The sequence below is a fragment of the Ambystoma mexicanum genome, chromosome 6p (genome assembly GCF_040938575.1).
Source record: "Ambystoma mexicanum isolate Mex_15411 chromosome 6p, UKY_AmexF1_1, whole genome shotgun sequence".
NCBI lineage: Eukaryota > Metazoa > Chordata > Amphibia > Caudata > Ambystomatidae > Ambystoma > Ambystoma mexicanum.
Window position 1 is genome coordinate 777161276 of NC_090935.1, and position 17192 is coordinate 777178467.

General features: G+C 43.5%; 1 protein-coding gene and 1 long non-coding RNA gene across 4 annotated transcripts in view; both read left to right on the forward strand.

Annotated features, from left to right (window-relative positions):
* Positions 1-17192, forward strand: part of RFESD (Rieske Fe-S domain containing) — a 273997-nt gene that overhangs the window by 212959 nt on the left and 43846 nt on the right. The gene's annotated exons all lie outside the window — the stretch shown is intronic.
* LOC138511770 (uncharacterized) lies at positions 1173-5833 on the forward strand. The gene is made up of 2 exons (XR_011280678.1): positions 1173-2494; positions 5480-5833. It is a non-coding gene; the product is annotated as an uncharacterized lncRNA (long non-coding RNA).

The window sequence follows — 17192 nt, forward strand, 5'->3', positions numbered from 1 at the left end:
TAGAATCTGTCACTGGTGAAATAACATCGTAGTAAAGCTGTAAAACAGTGTTACATCAGAAGCCACACCCCTTTTTGGCAAGCCTACATAAACACCGGGGCGCACGCACCAGTGCGCGCGCGCACCAAGCGGAAGTACCTCTTGACCTCTTGACCTCTTTGCCTCGGTGCCGAGGGGTCTCACGGTACTTCCCATTTAGTGTAGAAAATAAAATGCAGCCATGCACTTTAAAAACCGATATGCTGACAGCGTTAGATTCTATGGCAAGACAGGAGGCTCATATTATGCATTTCAATCTTTACTCTGAACCACAGCAGCAAAGAATAAAAAACTTTATAAACGAAATTTTTTCAAAAAACACAACGTTATAACAATGCAATGGGAAACATCCCAGTCCAATATGGTGGGCAGGTCATGCCCTGGGGGTAGCCAATAGGGAGCGAGCCAGTCCCAATATAGGTCCATTCCTTTAGTAACTCCCCCTCTTTCTTTGCTGCTGACCCACAAGCTAAGTCACACCTCTGGTTTTCTCTTAGACTGTGTGCTTTGAAGTGTTAATTATATCACTTGGTTTCAGGGAGCAGCGTTTGGGAGAACGCGTTTCTTTTACTTGATACATTGTATATGCTGTGACTTTCCTCAGGCAAGCGGAGCGTTTGTTTATCTCGCCCGCGTTCGCCTGAGGTGATTTATTCGAGCGTGGAGTTCACTCACATTGTTGTTGCTTTGTAGCCTAGGGAGCTCTGTGGCTCACGCAGTAAGCGTGCTGCCTTGTGAAAGGCAGGTTTAGCAGTTCGTGCCTGCTCTCTGCCACAAAAAATTTATATTTTTATTTTTTTCGTAATATGTTCCATTTTCTTTTATAAATTAGTAATAGTGTTACAGTTGTTGTAGGTTTAAAAATGTTGCTTCTTTGCCCTCACACGCTGCTCGCGTGTTTGTCTGTGGGAATTCAGACACTGCCCATGTTCTGCCTTGGTGGCCCTTACCTGTGGTTTGTGGCACACTATTAACTTGAGTCCTTACAGCCTGCTCGGCTTGTGTGAGTGCAGCTTTGACCCGGCTGTGTTTAAATAACGGTATATATATATATATATATATCTCTATTTTACCAAAGAAATTGGTGCTGTCATGGACAAAGGAGTGCTTCCCTCCTCTGCAGATGCCAGCACTCAAGTGCGCACTGCCAAAAAAAGTGAGAAGGTACTTGAAAACATTGGGGATCAAGCCTGTCATTCCCAGCCTTTAGTGGCTCAAGCTATTCAGTCCTCTTTGGACTCCGCTTTATCTAATTTGAATAATACTTTGGCGTCAGCCTTTGACAGATTAATTACCCGCATTGCGGATTTTCATCCCTCCCAGGACGCTGTCCCATCTGTGGAGTCCCAGGCACCCAGAAAATGTAAGGTTAAAACTAAACATACCCAGGGACAACTCAGTCCCCTAGTGGCCATATCTCCTATTGCTTCCCCTAAGGGTAATTTAAAGCGCGGGTGGGAAGAATCTCGACCTATCTCTTCCACCCCCTGGCCGGCCCCCGCGCCTTTCGCGCCGGTGGAGCCCCCTATTGATGTCTCATCCTCTGACAGTGCAGATGATTCTGATTCGCCCCCTAAGAGGCAAAAAAGGAAGGTGACCTCGGTAGTCCCTCAAGGGGGACCCCTGCTGGATGGTAGTGGTGTTCCTTTCTTTGATCCTGCCCTGATACAACACCCCAGGTCTGCTGAGTGGCAACCCTCTGAGGAGGTTTCCTCTTTCCTCAAGTTCTGGATCCGGCGCCCTATGGCCAAAGAGGATCGTAATAAGTTACGGGCGGAATGCCCTAGACCGTTGCTCGCCGACAAGGTAGCTCTAGCGCCAGAAATAGACCAGTCTATGGCGGCTTTTCTTTCCCAGAAAGGGTAGGACCCCAAGAAGGGGGTCGATAAAGCGTGGCGTAGTTGTCAAGACAGACTGTTGGACATCCTGGGTCCAGTCACGCAGATTTTTGAAATGGCAGAAGAGGCGGCGTCCTCTAATACCCCGATAGATGTTGACGCATTAAGGGGTTGGATCCAACGTACAGTATGCCTGCTCGGCAATGCTAATGCCTCCATATGTAGGGAGAGGAGGAAATCATTATTAATGAGGTTGGATTCCAAACTGGCAGACATGTCAGAGAGGGAAGGTGGCCCTGCAGCTCAGGGTAATTTGTTTGGGGATTCTTTCCTGAAAGATTTGTCAGCTTAGGTTCACACATTTACAGCGCTGGACAAAGCGCAGGTTAATATAAAAAAGGTTTTTGCCCCAAAGGTTTTTAACAAGGCTGGACGAGGTAGGGCCCGCTCCTCCGGCCGTTTTTCCCAGGGCTCCTCCCGCCCCCGACAGTTTGCGCCCCGTGGCGCATACCATACCTCCTCTGCTCGAGGAGCACATAATCAGTTCTATCCGCAACAAAACTCCAGTTGGAGAGGACGTGCCGGCAGGGGAGCCGGAAGATCAAGAGGGCCAGCAGGTAATTTCCGAGGTGCTAAAAGTTTTTTCCCTCAAAAGTTTAGGTGGCAGACTAGCCAGGTTCCTTCCACAGTGGGAGGCTCTCACTTCGGATCCTTGGGTGCTACAAATGATTCAGGGTTATCAGATAGAGTTCTATGCCCCTCCTTGCCAGTTGTCCATTCCCCTTCCTTTGGTGTTTGACGAAGTCAAACAATCCCTTATAGATGGGGAGGTACGGGATCTCATCTCCAAAGGGGCGGTAGTCCCGGCCTCTTACAGGGCCTCTCAGTTCCAGAGTACCATTTTTCTAGTTCCGAAACCGGACCAGGGGTTTCGTCCAGTAATCAACCTGAAAGCTCTCAACTCTTTTGTGGTTTATCACCACTTCAAGATGGAGGGAATTCATTTACTCAGGGATACTCTTCTCCCTGCAGACTGGATGGTCAAATTGGACCTCAAAGACGCTTACCTAGTGGTTCCCGTCTTTCCCCCACATCAGGAGTATCTTCAGTTTCAGTGGGGGGGTCGAGTGTGGCAGTTTGCATCCCTTCCGTTTGGCCTGTCCTCGGCCCCATGGTGTTTCACCAAGCTCATGCGCCCTGTGATGGCTCTTCTCAGGTCCAGGGGGATTCGGATCATAGTTTATCTAGACGACATGTTTCTCCTGGCCCAGATTTGTCAAACTCTGTGTTCTCATCTGAAATTTACTGTGACCCTCTTACAGGATCTAGGTTTTGTGATAAATGTAAAAAAATCCATATTGAAGCCTACGCAATGTATCCAATTTCTGGGCTTCAATATAGATTCAAAGCTTTGCATCCTTCTTCTCCCAGACAGCAGACTGTCCAAGATAAAGAAGGAAATTCGTCTACTCCTCAGGAGAGGGAGGATCTCCCTCAGGCAGTTGGCCAGAGTTGTAGGGATGTTGTCGGCATCCATTCAGGCTATCTTCCCTGCTCCCCTACATTACAGAGCACTGCAACGCTTAAAGGCCGGGCATTTGCGCAAGTGTCTCTCTTACTCCCAAATGGTGGAATTGCCGCCAGAGGCCAGGTTGGAACTTCTGTGGTGGCTCAGGCACATGGAGGCCTGGAATGGCAAGGCAATATTTGGCCCGTCGCCGGATGTCGTTCTGGAGTCAGATGCGAGCAGATCGGGTTGGGGAGCCAGATTGGGTCAGGTCTCCACAGGAGGGAAATGGTCGGAGTCAGAGAAACTGCTCCATATCAATTGCCTAGAGTTGTTAGCGGGGTCTTTTGCTGTTCGGAGTCTCCTCAAGGATCAGGGGAATTGTTGTGTTCTCCTCCGCATGGACAACATATCTGTGGTGAGGTACATCAATCACCTGGGGGGTACCAGGTCCAAAGTCTTGGCGGATTTGGCGAGAGAGTTTTGGCATTTTTGCCTCGACAGGGATATTCTCTTGAAAGCGGAATACCTCCCAGGAGTCAGCAACGAGGTTGCAGATTGGAACTCCAGGCACCTGCAGGACAGGAGCGATTGGATGCTGAACAGGTCTCTTTTCGCCCGCATAGAGTCCCTCTGGGGTCCTCTGATGATAGACTTGTTTGCCTCCAGACTGAATTGTCAAGTTCCCAGGTTTTACAGTTGGAGACCAGATCCGTTAGCTCTAGCCACCAACGCTTTCCTCCAGGATTGGTCGGGTCAGTTGGGGTATGCCTTTCCTCCCTTTGCTATGATAGCCCGGGTTCTGGTCCAGGTTCGCACTCAGGCGGTGTCTCTGGTTCTAGTTGCCCCCTTTTGGCCCTCTCAAGTTTGGTTCCCGGCCCTTCTAGAATTGGCAATAGATATTCCCCGTCTTCTCCCTCGCGATCCCCAGTTGCTAGTGGATCCGGAGGGTCTCCCTCACGAGTTGGTCTTGCAGGGACACCTTGCCCTTATGGCTTGGAAGATTTCAGCTCTTCCTGGTGCTTCAGAGGACTTTCGCAAGACTCTATGGCGGTCATCAGGGACTCCTGGGCGCCCTCTACTAAGGCAGGGTATTCCACAGCATGGAACAGATGGGTTAGCTGGTGTGTGGCTAGGCACCTCAATCCCGTTTCTGCCCCTCCTGTAGAGGTGGTTAATTTTCTTGTAGAATTGTTTAAGGAAGGGAAAGCCTACAGAACTGTTAATGGTTTTCGTTCGGCTATTTCAGCCGGTCATCTTTTGGTTAAAGGGGAACCAGTGTGTAGACACTTTTTAGTGCGAAGGGCCCTCAAATCTATCCGTATTAAGGTTCCGCCACAACCGAAATATTCAGTTCTTTGGGATGTTAATGTGGTGCTGCAGCTCTTCAGGTCCTGGCCTCTTAATGAGGAACTGTCCCTGCAGCAGTTATTTGCCAAACTTGCTATGTTACTATGTCTGGTGTCTATTAAAAGGGTCTCTGATATCAGAGCTCTTGATGTGGATAATAAGATGTTCACCCCTCAAGGGGTTACTTTCTTTTTCTCACGAAGGACTAAATGCATGACTTCTTCGATATCCTATCCAGCTTTTCCTGAAGATTGTAAACTATGTGTGGTCAACTGTTTGAAATGTTTTGAGATTATAACTGAAGGTTTTAGACCTCCCAATACCTCTCAGCTGCTGATTTCCTACAGGAAACCCCATAAGCCGGTCTCCCCTTCTACTTTGGCCAGATGGATCAAATGGGTTATGCGGGAGGCGGGGGTTGACACTTCCTCTTTTGGTCCCCACTCAGTCCGAGGCGCTATGGCCTCTAAAGCAGCCTTTCTGGGGGGTAGTTTGGAACAGATCCTAAAAGCAGCTGACTGGTCAAGGGAATCAACTTTTAAGACATTTTACCATAAGCGTATTGCCCATGTAGCGGTGAATGTAATGCAAGGACTTTGAACTTGCATAATATGAGCCTCCTGTCTTGCCATAGAATGTCTAATCCCCCACACTAGCGTGAGATGGGGGTTTAGATTCTATAAAAGACAAGGAGGCGAGTATTATCCCACCCACCCACCCTTACTGGTGTCGGTTGTTGTTTCAGAGGGCAGTTGATGACTTCGATGCAGGAGGAAGTGGGAGATTGAGCTCCAGGTTGCAGAAGGTTTCAACCCCGGCGTCTCCATGGGAGTTTGTTCTTCGTTCCACGTGGAGAAGGTGTTCGGTGGTCGTGTGAGACAGATCAGCGTCAGAAAGAGGGGGAGTTACTAAAGGAATGGACCTATATTGGGACTGGCTCGCTCCCTATTGGCTACCCCCAGGGCATGACCTGCCCACCATATTGGACTGGGATGTTTCCCATTGCATTGTTATAACGTTGTGTTTTTTGAAAAAATTTCGTTTATAAAGTTTTTTATTCTTTGCTGCTGTGGTTCAGAGTAAAGATTGAAATGCATAATACTCGCATCCTTGTCTTTTATAGAATCTAAACCCCCATCTCACGCTAGTGTGGGGGATTAGACATTCACAGGCAGTCAGAGGTGAACAAACTTTACTGACGCCCGTGTTGCGGCAACGTGCGGCGAGTATGACTTGCTCAACGCCCCGTTCGAGGAAGGCAAACAAAAGACGTATAGCCTCTCCCAATCTCGGAAACGGTAAGGATATTCGTTCTTTTTGGAAAGAGGCCAGAGAAAAAGTTATAGTTGGCGGTGGGGGAGGGGAGAGCGGGGGCGGGCTCAACTTGAACAAGAGGTCGCAAGCAGCCCCCACTCCGCTACACCATCTAACATAGCATTGAAAATCACAAAAAGTGCCCCAGCTGCCCTAACTTGTACAATCCCTGATAGACAGGTAAATCCGACCCTTAGCACAGAAGGAACATCGATTTCAGATAGTATTCTATTAAAGGCAATACCGTTAACGGCAAAATCGCTGTCTGCCAAAACAAAAAATTGCCCTAGCACCGACGCCGCAATTATTGATTTAGACTTGGAGGGAACAGATTTTTCCATACAAATACTTCTCGACAATTTGTCCAAATCACCAGCATTGTTTGAGTCTCCTGATGAGGGGAATAGCAGTTCTGCATTGAACGACTCCTATATGCAGCCAACACCCAGGAGAGTACAGAACTCACATTCAAATAGTACAGAGCAGCATAGTGGAATGCACAATGGAAAGCTACTGGAAACAACACTTTGCGCCGTGAATATGGCCGTCCAAGCATTAGGCAAGCTATACGAGTCCATTGAATCAAAACTCGCAAAGCAGTTGACGAATATGGATGACATGCAAAATTGGCAAGAGTCTTTTGAACAACTGACGACTAGACTTATGTCCTTTAGCCCCCCCAAAGAACTAAATATAATTGGGGTAACTGTCGCATGCCAAACATTGAAGAGTAGCGAGCCTCAAATTGTAGCTAAGAACAAAAAGACAATGGCAGCACTACCTTGCATTGAAAAATTAATTTATGACATAATAAGTCCCACTCAGACTCCACTAAACAAAGAACATTCAGGGGAAAGGACCCTAGGCACAAAGTAGGTATTAGTTCCAAAAATGGACTACACTATCTTCAATGCGGGAAAAACAGGGCTACCCCCAAACAACGTATTGAACAACTTTGCTAAAAACTTTGCTAAAAACCCTATGAAGGAAAGGAGTACTAAGCAGTTTTTCAAGTCAATTAACATACCTCAGAACAGCACAACTACTGCATCTCGGGCGATTAAAAAAAAATATAAGCAACAAGCATTAGTGAAGGACAATAGAAAGCAGATAAAAGTGAGTGACAATCAGTTAGTATATGCTCCATTAGATAATTTGATACAGCATATTGACAAGAATAATTCAGAGCTTCATTTGAAAACAAATTGTTAGGGAGAATTCTCTGTAAAGGCTAATTTCCCAAACCTAGTAAGTCCCCCAGCAGCTTTGCTGGATTTTTGGGGTTTATTTTGTTCTCCTGCTAAGAGTGAGACTCTTTTTCTCCCACTCTTAGGCATGATTTGAGAAAGTCCTTTGACTTTGTAATGTGTTTTATGGGCTATGGGGTCTTTTACTCCAAAGGGCTTCATGTGTTTTTGGTAAGTGTGTTACACAGCACCCTCAGTGCAGTAACACAGGGGTGTCATACCCTGGGACTGACTACTGTCTCCCAGGGCATGTAAAGTCACCATTGAATTTACTAGTCTTAAATTGTGAACAGAACCAGTACAAACCATCATATTGTGGAAGTACTGGTAGGGGTAATTAGATTGCCCCTGGGTCTGTTTTTCGAGGGGGCACTGTGCAGTCCCCCCTCGTCGAGTTTCTGGCTGGTGGCAGTGGTTACCACGCGAAATATTCGACCAGAATATTTCCTATGGGATTTTCCTATTCATTTTAAATGCACCACTTTTTTGGTGCAATGTTAAAGATACCGCCGGGTTATTTATTTAATATTTATTCCCCGGTTGGGTCTTTTTGCCAGGACTCGGTTTTAAAATGGCGTTTGTGTTCGCCTCTGTAACTCCAACCCAAGTTGAGTCCTTTGTTCCACTTTTAGCGGGCTTCTGCACAGAAGCCTCCAAAAGTGGTGCCACTCTGTCTGGGTCTACAGGATGTGTGGGAGGGGGGAATAGGCACCCTGGACTGAGTTGCCTCGGCAACTCAAGTCGCACTCTTGTGTGATTGGCCCAGTGGTGAGCCGCCCGGCTCACCACTTAGCATGTTTGAGTGACAGCTAGGACTGATGAATGGGGGTTTTCTGCATAAAAGCAGGGCTTTGGGGACTGGAACTTGGGAAGTCGCCACAGGACCTAAAGAATCTGAAGAGGCAGAAGCTGACCCAACCTGCAACGACAACACCACCGGTGGAGCCCTGCTGAACCGACTCACCACTTCCCAACGACAGACAAGATCTTCTTCCTGGAGAGTCTTCTTCTTTTGAACTGGTGGGGTTAACCAGTTTGCCCTCTTTTCGTCTTCCTGGATGGTCTCGTGGTCGAATCTCCCGTGCCAAGCACCCCGGCGGCCGGATAGCCACGCTTCACCACTACCGCGAATAAAAGGGTAGTACCTTTTAACCGGGAAACTCCGTGGCTGGTTTCTTCCCTGGCAGTGCAACGACCTCCAGCTTTCCTCCACATCGAGATCTTCTCTTCCCCTGGACGAAGCACTGACTTGCACCCGTTGCCAGGAACAACTGCCCCCGCTGGAGCTTTCTCACCATTTCAGGTACTGTGTCCCGCCTGGTCTCCCTTGCAACAGACTGTTCAAGGTGTCCCGTAAATCCTTGACTCTCTATCCTGGCGTGACCTGGGATCTGTTAACTAACTTTTCTGAACTGATCCAACTCCTTTTTGAACTATCTGCAAAGACTTTTAAAGTATACTTCAACTGTGTGATCTTGGGCACATTCCGCCTCACGCTCTCCAAGAATGGGCCTGGCCTATGAACTTTCTTTCTCTACAGTAGAGACTGCCTTTCTTGACTTGCTGTGGTTCTTTTAAAAGTGTTGGCATTGTGTGCTTTCCTAATTCTGCCTTTTCCCTCCCTTTTTAAATAATTATTGGAGTGCCATCTTGGTTAAGCGCTCACCTCTGTATTGATAATAAGTGGTGTTCTTTTCCTAAGACTTGTCGAATAATTAATCAGGGAGGTGTATATATTTCTAGTGACTGTGTTTGAACTTGCTTGACATATTAGTGCCAGTGTATTTTTACAAGTGTGTTTTTAAATAAATAATTATATACTTTTATACCCAAGCTCTGGTCAGTGTTTGCTTGTGCTACTTTATTTTTGTACTTAATGTGTATACTCTATATACTGCCTAACTCTTCTTGAGAGAAGTCTGACTGCTCAGCTACCAGGTAAATCTGGGTGGTACAGACTGCTACCAATTGGGTTTAATGTCAACACCTGTAGTCTTAAACTTTTTGCAGTGGCCCCTAAGGGAACTGCACAGGTTTCTGCCTAACACAAATAAACAAATGAAAATAATTATTACACCTGATTGCCCTAGAGCTGGAGTGATAGCAGTAGCGCAAACACGAGATCTTGAAGCTATTAACCAACATAGGCAAGAGATTAGAAAAGCCGTGGATGATTATATGGCTGGCCAGAGAACTTTAGAACACATTCAGGGAGGGGAAGTAAAGGAGCGGTTGCAGGCGACCACTTCACGAGGTATGCTTAAAACCCTGTCAGATGTAAGCAAGGTTAGTGAGGCTGAAGGGGAGTCTTGATGCGCCACACAGAGTATTGAGGCATTTCCAACCCCCAGGCCTATAGCCCGGGCAACAGCATCAAATATCCAACAGGCTGTTACACCTGAGTTTGATTGTGGAACCAGTGGCACAAATATGACAGCGCAAGTATTACCATGTATAGAAATAGTGCTAAAATCAATTGAAGCCAGTCAGAAACCCTCGACAGTGAGTAAGTCACATCGGGGTGAATTGAAAAAAATGAAAAAGCAAACCTCACTTCTAAATTAGAGCAAAAACGCTTGGCAACATACTCCTTAACATAGCATGTAGACCGTCCCCATGTGTACAATATGATTTAAACAGGAGGTCGGTAATGGCCATCTTTTCAGAAATCATACAGTTGGAGGACATATCATTTCCAAACATAGAGTGTGTGGAGTTTACGAAGGACGTAGAGCTTAATTCAGTTCGGCTTTGGTTCAACTCCCAGATCATTCAAAATGTAATTTGGTCATCGAAAAAAGCATTATATGACTTGGGATTTGAGCTAAATCCGGAATTAACCTCCGACCTAAAGCAAAGAGCAGAACAGGCCAAAGAGAACAGACATAAAGTGAGCTTAGCACAAGAGAAGAGGGAAAAAGCTTTACAACAAGCGCCCAACACCTGCCAATGCAAATGCTCTTTGAAGTCGCAATAACTAGACAGACCAAGTCAAAAAAGCACAGCTATGCTCTCTAGTTGGAATACAAGAGGCTTCACTCACCTTCTCAATAACGATAATAGTAACTTAGGAGCAAGTGACATCATACTACTGCAAGAGACGTGGTTGACGTCAGTCCCAATATGGGACAATTACGACATCTATCTAAGCCCAGCATATAAACACACCACCGGAAGGCCATCGTCTGGGCTCCTAACTGCCATCAAAATAACGAAGGCAACTTCGTCGCAACTATGGGCAGTGCCAAAAAATCACATGCTCATGGTGAAGGTAGTGATTGGAAAAGTGGGCTATGCGATCCTGAACATATATTGGAACAGCATTGCAATAGCGGAAGCGAAATTCTATCAAGGTCTGATGATGCTCTTAGAACTAGCTGAGAATGACACAATGGTGTCTTGCATAGTAATGGCAGGTGACCTCAACATCAATTGCTGTGAAAGCAAAACACGGGGAGATACATTGAGAACACATAGATGGAACCTGTCCACTAAACACCGGAGCCTCCATATGCTCAATGGCACGTTTAAAACTGACGCACCTCCACATGCCACATGGAAACGAGGGAATAATCATTCTGTAATTGATTATATATATGTAAATGACAACTTACTCCCGGCTGTGCGGGGATTTGAGTTACAGGACTCAGAAAAGAGTGACCACAATATCCTGGCAATGACATGGGAGAATGAACATCAAAGTACAGTATGTTTATTAAGTGAAAATACCCAGCAGGGAAATCATCTATGTGTTAATCCTGGATTGAATCCCCTTCGGTGGTCTGAAGAGGGTTTAGAACACTTTAATAAATTCCTGACAAACTTGCACACTGATAAAACTGGAAGTAGAGGCTACTTGGGAAAAGAATACAGTAATACGATGCAACTCTTCCGGCAGCCTAAAACAACACATGCTAAAATAATAGTAAAACCATGTCTCCATTCATTTGACCTCACTTTGCAAGTGAAAAAAATAGTCTTATCGAGCCGAAATGAGGCGCATAGCCCTCGATCCTCTGGATCTGAAGGCGATTCAATTAAGGAAAATCAAGAATCTTTATGTAAATTGGGTAAGACAGTATCGAGCCCAACTGTATCAAAATGAAGGGGCGAACATGCTGAGGATTCTTGCTTCAAAAAACACAGCAAGAATGTGGTTGATTATGAATCAAGTGGGGGCTGGCTCACAGGTGGCAATTGAAGCCAACGCAGTTGATGAACAAAAATGGGTTCAACATTATACAGATCTGTATGCGGTACCTCAAGGCATTGAACACCTAGAGGCTAATATGTTTATGCAGAAATTCGATTTAGTATTTTACCAAGATGATACATTCCATTTGATTAAAACTGCAAGTAATTCAAAGGCGTCGGGCCCTGATGGACTATCAAATCATCAGCTGAAATCTCAGCCAGAACTTCGGGCCTCTATATTATATAAGATATTCTTAGCTATAAATCAAGAGCAAGCTATACCAAAAAGCTGGGGGCACGTGCTATAACAGTGCCCATATTCAAAAAGAGAGACCGCCAACAGCCGAATAGCTACAGACCCATTTCATTGCTAGATGTCCCGGGAAAGATTTATGGGAGGTTACTGCTCAAAGAACTGAATCAATGGGTCGTGGATCAGCATTTAAAAGATCAATTTCAAGCGGGATTTGTGGCGGGCTTAGGAACCGTCCCAAATATCTTATGCCTAAATTTGATAAAACAGCAATATGCTGAAAAGGGCCAACCGTTATATTTGACCTTCATCGACAGAGTAATGTTATATAATGAATTGAAAAAACATACATGCCCTCCATCTATATTAAATGTAGTCATGCTACTTCATACAAACACCACAATGCAAGTACGCCTAACATATGAGGGCTCCCTGTCAGCATTAATAGTCACCAAGAGGGGTTTGAAGCAATGATGTTCACTTGCATCATTCTTGTTTAGTTTTCTCATATTTGAGATGGGTATCATATTTACTAATGTAATCTGTGATGCGCCAAAATTAGGTAATCAGAAAATAAGATGCCTGTTATACGCCGATGATTTGGTAATACTTTCGCAAACTCCAAGTGGGCTTCAAAAAAAGCTACAATTGTTAGATGCATACACCGAAAAAAATAACATGGTTATAAACATTAAGAAATCACAAGTGGTAGTGTGCAAGAATAGCAAAATCCAAAAAAGAAGACAACAATGCTCTTGGAAAATTCTAAACATAAACTTAACTGTGGTTGATCATTACAAATAACTAGGTATTGTGTTCTCAGACACAAATAATCAGATTCATCACAGGCTGGAACTAGAATCCAAATTACGAGCGTTAACATCACAGGCAAAAATATTAGCACGCAGATTTGGGAAATTTTCATTCAAGCATGTTTTATCTTTTTACCAAATGAAAGTAACACCAATCCTGATATACGGCATGGAAGCCTTTTGTATTGTAAAAAAAGAGGAGTGGAACAAAATAGAGGCCAGTTTCTGGAAAAATGTATTGTGTTTACCCAACTGCACTCGGCTCCCTATGATCCGATATGAATTGGGATCACTCTCCTTGTATTCTCAACTCTTGTGGAAGAGGTGTTCTTTGTTGCATAAGTGCTTATTGAGTACACAAATGCATACTGTCTTAAGTATTGTAGCCAAACAACTTTTGTCAAACTCTAACACACTATCAAAAACTTGGTGTAAAGTTACATTTAATGCTATGGCAGAGGCATCCATTGATGTAGATTTGTTAATAGACAACCCAGGGCGAGCTAAAATCAAACTTTTCCAATAGGATTGGTTACAGAATTTAGAGGCCTGTACCCGACTCAAAGATGGGTGGAAAAGATATAGGCAAATGGCTGAATACCTTATTAAATGTCCCTCGCCTAGTATCAGGTGTCAGTACATGCGTTTCAGGTTCAACTTGTGGCATACACATGAAATATTAGCGAGAAGGAAAGTAATTCCTAAAAGTTTAATGTATTGCAGACATTGCCTAAATGAATATGAGCCCGAAACGTTGAAACATCTATTGCTACTATGTCCTGCTCTCATTGCAATTCGTAAACAATTGTTTCAAAATGTTTTTGATTTTACAATACATCTAAGCCATCAAGAAATTTGGCAATCAGTTTTCTCCTCTGCGAGGATAGCGGTGAAAGTGGCCATTGTGCATTTCTTAGAAGCTACAGTCCCCGATAATAGGGAACGTAAAAATGTACAAAATGTGTGACGATGGTCCAAAACACGGGGAGATAAATTGAGAACACATAGATGGAACCTGTCCACTAAACACCGAAGCCTCCATATGCTCAATGGCACGTTTAAAACTGACGCACCTCCACATGCCACATGGAAACGAGGGAATAATCATTCTGTAATTGATTATATATATGTAAATGACAACTTACTCCCGGCTGTGCGGGGATTTGAGTTACAGGACTCAGAAAAGAGTGACCACAATATCCTGGCAATGACATGGGAGAATGAACATCAAAGTACAGTATGTTTATTAAGTGAAAATACCCAGCAGGGAAATCATCTATGTGTTAATCCTGGATTGAATCCCCTTCGGTGGTCTGAAGAGGGTTTAGAACACTTTAATAAATTCCTGACAAACTTGCACACTGATAAAACTGGAAGTAGAGGCTACTTGGGAAAAGAATACAGTAATACGATGCAACTCTTCCGGCAGCCTAAAACAACACATGCTAAAATAATAGTAAAACCATGTCTCCATTCATTTGACCTCACTTTGCAAGTGAAAAAAATAGTCTTATCGAGCCGAAATGAGGCGCATAGCCCTCGATCCTCTGGATCTGAAGGCGATTCAATTAAGGAAAATCAAGAATCTTTATGTAAATTGGGTAAGACAGTATCGAGCCCAACTGTATCAAAATGAAGGGGCGAACATGCTGAGGATTCTTGCTTCAAAAAACACAGCAAGAATGTGGTTGATTATGAATCAAGTGGGGGCTGGCTCACAGGTGGCAATTGAAGCCAACGCAGTTGATGAACAAAAATGGGTTCAACATTTTACAGATCTGTATGCGGTACCTCAAGGCATTGAACACCTAGAGGCTAATATGTTTATGCAGAAATTTGATTTAGTATTTTACCAAGATGATATATTCCATTTGATTAAAACTGCAAGTAATTCAAAGGCGTCGGGCCCTGATGGACTATCAAATCATCAGCTGAAATCTCAGCCAGAACTTCGGGCCTCTATATTATATAAGATATTCTTAGCTATAAATCAAGAGCAAGCTATACCAAAAAGCTGGGGGCACGTGCTATAACAGTGCCCATATTCAAAAAGAGAGACCGCCAACAGCCGAATAGCTACAGACCCATTTCATTGCTAGATGTCCCGGGAAAGATTTATGGGAGGTTACTGCTCAAAGAACTGAATCAATGGGTCGTGGATCAGCATTTAAAAGATCAATTTCAAGCGGGATTTGTGGCGGGCTTAGGAACCGTCCCAAATATCTTATGCCTAAATTTGATAAAACAGCAATATGCTGAAAAGGGCCAACCGTTATATTTGGCCTTCATCGACAGAGTAATGTTATATAATGAATTGAAAAAACATACATGCCCTCCATCTATATTAAATGTAGTTATGCTACTTCATACAAACACCACAATACAAGTACGCCTAACATATGAGGGCTCCCTGTCAGCATTAATAGTCACCAAGAGGGGTTTGAAGCAATGATGTTCACTTGCATCATTCTTGTTTAGTTTTCTCATATTTGACATGGGTATCATATTTACTAATGTAATCTGTGATGCGCCAAAATTAGGTAATCAGAAAATAAGATGCCTGTTATACGCCGATGATTTGGTAATACTTTCGCAAACCCCAAGTGGGCTTCAAAAAAAGCTACAGTTGTTAGATGCATACACCGAAAAAAATAACATGGTTATAAACATTAAGAAATCACAAGTGGTAGTGTGCAAGAATAGCAAAATCCAAAAAAGAAGACAACAATGCTCTTGGAAAATTCTAAACATAAACTTAACTGTGGTTGATCATTACAAATAACTAGGTATTGTGTTCTCAGACACAAATAATCAGATTCATCACAGGCTGGAACTAGAATCCAAATTACGAGCGTTAACATCACAGGCAAAAATATTAGCACGCAGATTTGGGAAATTTTCATTCAAGCATGTTTTATCTTTTTACCAAATGAAAGTAACACCAATCCTGATATACGGCATGGAAGCCTTTTGTATTGTAAAAAAAGAGGAGTGGAACAAAATAGAGGCCAGTTTCTGGAAAAATGTATTGTGTTTACCCAACTGCACTCGGCTCCCTATGATCCGATATGAATTGGGATCACTCTCCTTGTATTCTCAACTCTTGTGGAAGAGGTGTTCTTTGTTGCATAAGTGCTTATTGAGTACACAAATGCATAATGTCTTAAGTATTGTAGCCAAACAACTTTTGTCAAACTCTAACACACTATCAAAAACTTGGTGTAAAGTTACATTTAATGCTATGGCAGATGCATCCATTGATGTAGATTTGTTAATAGACAACCCAGGGCGAGCTAAAATCAAACTTTTCCAATAGGATTGGTTACAGAATTTAGAGGCCTGTACCCGATTCAAAGATGGGTGGAAAAGATATAGGCAAATGGCTGAATACCTTATTAAATGTCCCTCGCCTAGTATCAGGTGTCAGTACATGCGTTTCAGGTTCAACTTGTGGCATACGCATGAAATATTAGCGAGAAGGAAAGTAATTCCTAAAAGTTTAATGTATTGCAGACATTGCCTAAATGAATATGAGCCCGAAACGTTGAAACATCTATTGCTACTATGTCCTGCTCTCATTGCAATTCGTAAACAATTGTTTCAAAATGTTTTTGATTTTACAATACATCTAAGCCATCAAGAAATTTGGCAATCAGTTTTCTCCTCTGCGAGGATAGCGGTGAAAGTGGCCATTGTGCATTTCTTAGAAGCTACAGTCCCCGATAATAGGGAACGTAAAAATGTACAAAATGTGTGACGATGGTCCAAATCAACAGCAATACAATAATAAGGGAGATCTGAAACTATTTGGTTGCCGTCACAATGGTGTGTCATTTTAATGTTGTATTTTAATAATTAATTTTAAGTGTTCATTTTAATTGATGATGATTGTAATGAAATGTATTGTAATGAAATGTATTTATATTTATATGTAGAAAATATTTGAAAAGTTATACAACTAAACAAATAAAAAAAAATAAGTAGTAGAATTGAGGGCGAGCAGATACATGCTTCATACCGAGTTTGATGAGCATTAGAGATGTGCCGACGTTTGCCCTTTAATAGGAGAGAAAAGACAGGGTTCGGTACAGAGACCATAGTGTCCTAAAACTTGTGTTTCAGCTTCTTCAACCAATATGGCAGCAGCAGCCACTGCAGCAAAACAGGAAGGGAAGCTTGATTCCAGTGGGTTAAGCAAGACACTGATGTATACCTCTATGGAGGTCTGCAAGGTTTGGTAAAGAAGCAAGACCTTGTTTAATGGCGAAAGTGCAGAGTCTGCTTAGAGGGACTATAGAAGGGGTTTTGGGAAGGAATTCAGTGTAAGGTCCTAAAACGGATAAGTAATAGTGAAGTAGCCCAGTATTCATTAATAGCAGAAACCACTCATGCAGAGAACATCACACGTTTGTTTTTAGTGATGGGATTAGGCAATTTCAGAATAGAGGAAATGCAGACAGGAGTGGTGGTGTTAAAATTGTGATATTTAATTTCTCAGTGGACAGATTCTTTGCAAAGTGGCAATTTATCTTTGTTAGCCTTGTGACCACACAAAGCAAGTGCAGTTAATGTATCAGTTTTGCAAATTTCAAGAGAAGGGGGTTGCAAGCAAAAGATCATCCACATGTTGGATAAGAC